Here is a 5241-nt window from a genome sequence, read left to right as displayed (position 1 = left end):
TAATTATTTTAATACTGTAGGGATCTAAGCTTATAATTTCTGACACAAATCAGGCTCTGGTGGTTAAAATAAGTAGTAAGAGCAAAGCATTGGAGATGCTTTTATGTTCTGTCAGCCTAGGACAGGAAAAAAACCCAACACAAAAATAAAAAGTGTATTGCTAAGTTGTAGGAGTGCTATAAAAAATGAACAGGAAAAGTTCAGAGTGATTTGTTTCAAAGCTTCTTTGTCAGACAGTCCTAGGCATTGTGAATTGCTTAAATAGCCTAGGCTCTGGTCAGCCCCTTACAATAGCCCTTCCAAATTCTCCAAGGCTTTGTACCTTGAATATTTGCTTATCCTGGTGCAGTGCAAGCATGAAGTACTGCCAAATCAGAATTTCCCATTGACTTTGGGGCCTGAACCAAATCCCATCGATTTCTGTGGGAGGATTTCTATTAACTTGAATGGGCATTGAATCAAACCTAAATTGGCAGTGCTCTGCAACCATTTGGCACAGTGTAGCTCTCTGCATAAGGTAAAGAATCAGGTCCAAAGACACTCTGAAATGCTTTAATTAGGAGCATTATTGAGGAGAGCAAGCTTTTCCATCATTAAGCTGATAAACTGAATTTGTTCTATACTTTTAATAGCAAAGGGTCAGATTTTCAAAGACACTTGGTCTAAAGATGAAGCTGAATGCTTACAGATTTCCAAGAAATGTTTGAAGGCAAATCAGATGCTGAGAAGCCTTTCAAATCAACAGTTCTCTACACTTATTTATACACTTCCAGAAATCCTAGGAGCTACCAACTGGCCTTTCTTGTAGGCTTATAATCTAATCAGAAGTTTTGAGATGAGCATTACCTGCAGCCAGCAGCCAGGTCTGTTCTCCAGTTGCTGGTCAGGGCTGGGCCCTTGCAGGCACAGAGAGCAGCCGCTGCAGTAACTGCACCAACTATTGCCTATTGCCCCTGATGCCCCCATCCCTCACAGAGGGAGAATGGCGCCTCTGCCAGGCACAGCAAGGCATGCACAGTCCCTTCTGGGCAGGGGTGCCAAAGGCCTCTAAAACCCAGACACACAGAGCTCCTGGGGATGTTATTTTCAACCCTTGCTGGGGAAGTCGGTGGCTAGCACAGCTTCCGCTCCAGAGGCAGAGCTGAACCTAGGCAGACCAACATCCTGGTTGAGATGGAGAAAATGCTCCAACTGCTTTGTTACTGCTTCCCCAACAACTCTGGGGTCCAGCATAATTTCCTATGCTGCCGTTGACCCTCTCAGACACCTTCCTCCACTGGTTCATCTTTAGCAACTACTGCCTTCCTCATCTCTGCATCTCCCTTTACTGCAGAATAAGGCAAGTTTTAGGAGCTGGCATTTCTGATGGATCTTCTGGTTACTCGGTTGGAGTTATTTTGGCTGGCTATTATTTTTAATATGGACTTGAGTGTTTGGCATAGTCTTTTTCTGGAAAGTACAGGGAGACAGATCATAAGACATGAGAGAAAGACATCCCTGTTTTAAAATGCTGGAGGCTGCAAGAGAGAGAAGATGAGAGCAGCATTCTCACACTAAGAAGCCTTCCTATGAAGTGCTGCTGGAAAGAGACCCAGATAAGGTTGATGCTAGAGAGGAAAGCAAAGAGAAAGTGAAAGTGGTGTCAAAGCCGAGGCTCGAGCGCGAAGCACAGAGCTGGGAATGTCTGCTCCGACCCCTGGCAGCCCTTCTTGCCCGGCCGGGATGGGGAGCAGGCTCACATGCCGACGGGCTGACAGGAGCATATCTCTGGGCTGACGCGCCTCTTCCGGCACACGTCAGGATGGGCCTGGCTGGAAGCCTGAGGGAGAGCTGCGGACACCTGATTTCCTCAGCCCCCGTGCTAACCTCTTCCTCTCTTCCTCCCCATGACTAACTTCCCTCCACCTCCTCCCCTGCACACCCCCAGATCCTCACCCCGTGCATTTTTATGCACAAAAGACACTTGTTAAATTGCGCCACCTGCTATTGGAATAAGTACCAGGTAAAGAGATAGGAATGTACTGAGGAATGTGATTCCTACAAACCAAGGGAACAAAGAAAAAATTCTGCCCTACACTGGCAGGCACAGAAGCAGCTCTCAAACCATCTCCTTCTGATAAGAGCCCTGCTCCTGAGTTGGGGTACTTTTAGAAAAACACATTTAAGTTGCCGAAGAAGTTGCTTACTATAAACAGTAAGGCCTCAGATAGGCTGATGTGTGTCTGGGGAGTCAGCAGGCCAGGACATACCTGAGCTGGTTCAGCTCCAAGGGGGTAAGCCATGACTTGGAGCCCTGCACTGAAAGCAAAGCTGTGCCCAGCAGCATTCCTGTGTGTGAGTGGGAATGGTGCTGCCCCACCATATACTTTCTGCTTTCTTTTGCTGACATGCACAAAACTGCTCCCAGCTTCGGGCTGTGGCTCTGGTTCTGTTCCCTACCACTTTTACTGGGATGCTGCTGTCCCAGTTTTGAGTCTAAGCTTCCCCAGGGTGAGCAAGAGGGGGAAAGGGCCTGCGGGGTTTTTTGTTGCTTACACCAAAAAGAATTATCTAATTAAAAATCATTGGAAACCACATGCATTTGCAGAAATGGCTCTGCTTCAGAGGAATCTCTCGAGGCAAATAAGTGGGTAATTCTTCAAGGGTTTATGAAAATAGCCTGTATAGTTACACTCGCTGGGATAAAATTACAAGTGTTTTCAATCCTCATACTTCGGGGCATAAGTTGATCCTCAGCTGGGGGCCAGGGAGGAATTTCCTCCCAGAGGATATTATTGTTCTGAGATGTATCTCATGGGAGATTCACATCCTCCAGAGTATCTGGCATTAGCCACTGGAAGAAAAAAAAAAAAAAAAGGAAAGGAAAGGAAAGAAAAAAAAAAAATAAAAAGAACGGAGCCCGTGCCCTGGTCTCCCCACAGCACACCTCGGGGCCCGGGCCGCCCCCGCTGTTGCACAAGCTGCCCTGTCCGATGTTGAAAGGGTCCCGGAGGTGCGGGAAGCGCCGAGCCGGCCTCGCTCCTTCTGGGAAGCGCCGTGACTCACCCGCCGGGCCGGCCCCGCCCCCCCGCGGGACAGCCAATCACCGCCCGCCGATTTGCATCAGCGCCGCGGGCCGCTGGGATGGCGGCGGGGGCAGCCCCGGCCGCCCCTCGCGCCCCCGCCGCGCCCTGCGCTCCCTGAGGGCAGCGCTAGCATGGGGAAAACGGTGAGGGACCGTGCCTGCAGGAAAACACCGCTCGCCGTTACCTTGGGGCAAAAAGGATAGGGGAATTCATATAAGGAGTCACATGAATTCTACAAATTGCCCGGATGACCCTCAGTGGTCTGGGGTGCAGGCTTCAAACCTGTAGCTGTCTAGCGACAGAGTGGTTCAATTCCACCTTTCGGGCGGGGCGGCCGCGCCGGGATCCTGCCCGGCCCATCGCTTTTGTCCCGGCAGTGCCGAGCCCGACGGTCCTGAGGGAAAAGGGCAGCGCTCGCCGCGCTGTCCCCAAGTGTCACCGCACGTTTCGTTTTCTCTTCTTCCACTTTATTCCCACTGCACTGGACTGCTGGAATGGCAGCGTGCCAGGCACAGCGGAAGGACAATTCACGTTTTAATTGGATTTTTCAGCTAAGCAGATCTTTGTTAAACTGTGTCACATGTCCTACAAGAACAGAAAAGAAGTAAATAACAGAAGTCATTCTCTAGATCTGCTCCATATTGACGATAACCCATCTCCCACCCACGCTGCAACAAAGATGCTTCACTTCAGCAGCAAGCACGGGTGCTAATAATGTCACCCAGCCCCACGAAAAATAAAGGTTAGCGTCAAGCTAAAAAACATATTCTTCAAGCAGAAGGCATTTATTTTGTGATATCCTGTTGCAACAACTCTCCAGTTGATGATTTGTGGAGCCTCTAGTTAGGATCAGACCCCAGCCAGCCCCACCGCAGGGGACAGCGAGGATTGGAAGGGCAATTTCACATTATCTCCCAGCCCCGCAGGCAGAGAGGGCAATTCTGCCTGGTGAATTACAGAATACTGAGTGAATTATCAACTCCCCGGCGTTCCTGGGTGCTTTTTGAGGGGCACAGTGCCATCCGGAGTTAAGTAGGTAGGCACCCCTGAGGATCTAAGCCAGAGTGACTGTGCTTTCTTTACATGGAATGAGTCACTCCAGCTGAAGGCCTAGGAGAAGGGAAGGGCACAGGGAGCCCTGAGACCATTGCTGATGGCTGCTACTGCTTCGAGCCTGCAGACCCCTGAGCTGGCTGGGGAGGAGCAGCCTTGATGCCAGCAAGGCATGTTGCTCCAGGAACACACAGTCCTGTGACGGGAAATCTGAGGGGACAAGCCCCTCTGAAGCTCCCACAGTGTGTGCCAACTTCTCTGTGGCTTTGCAGATGTGCGTGCACAGCTGGGAGCGCTCCCAGTCCCAGATGGCCATCTCTGTGCTCCACACCACTCTGCCTGCCAGCCAGCCTGCTCTGCCCATAATGAACTTTCTATGTGGAATTTCTCTGTGGCCTCAAAAATTGGTATCTGCTCTGCAGTTTGGCTGGGGAGGGTTGTTTTGGGGGTGAGGGGGAGAGTTGGAAAGGCCTTTGCCCAGTAGTGGGCAGCTGAGAATGTTAGTGCTCCATGTCAGTTACCAAGCAGAACATAATACAGCTCTTTCATGTGGTGTTTATAACTGAACACGCTGTTTTGTGTCAGCCTGATTTTTTTTTTCCTTCCAAGAAGTAGTTTTGGATTAAATTATGACAATTACATTCTTATATTCACACACACACACCCCCGCCAGCTCCCACCCTTGCCCTGTGTGCACACAAACACAAACGGGAATTATGTGCTCTGAGCGTGATTTGAACTCCACAGCCTGGGATCTGTGCCTAGCATTGAGTTCACTTTTTTTTCCTCCACAACAAAAAGGCCACATCTACTCTCTACTCTTTCATTGCCTCAGGAAAAAGTAGGATGGTCAGATTGCTAGTGTGGGTGATTTGTCCCTCATGGAGCTGATGGCCATGAGACTTCCAGGCACGAGAAGGGAGGCTGGGGAGCTTGTGGCAAGCAGTGCAGGGACCTGGCTTTGTGAAATCCCTTGTGAATCCCTGCTTGGAGCTGCCTACACTCCCCCAGCCTGGCTCCCACACCTGGGCAGTGCCTCATCTGGTGGGTAACACAAGCACACGACAGGAAGCAATCCTGCTTTTCTGGGCTGTGCCTGGCAGGGCTGCACCTCTGGCACGTG

General features: G+C 50.3%; 1 non-coding gene across 1 annotated transcript; it reads left to right on the top strand.

The window, feature by feature from the left end:
* Positions 1-3306: 3306 nt before the first annotated feature.
* On the top strand, positions 3307-3393 carry TRNASTOP-UCA (transfer RNA opal suppressor (anticodon UCA)). The gene has a single exon. It is a non-coding gene; the product is annotated as a tRNA-Sec (tRNA).
* Positions 3394-5241: the final 1848 nt, after the last annotated feature.

This window comes from Ammospiza nelsoni, chromosome 3 (assembly GCF_027579445.1).
Source record: "Ammospiza nelsoni isolate bAmmNel1 chromosome 3, bAmmNel1.pri, whole genome shotgun sequence".
In the NCBI taxonomy this organism is placed as follows: Eukaryota; Metazoa; Chordata; class Aves; order Passeriformes; family Passerellidae; genus Ammospiza; species Ammospiza nelsoni.
The sequence above is the reverse complement of the archived record's forward strand: the minus strand, read 5'-3'. Positions and strand labels throughout refer to the sequence as shown.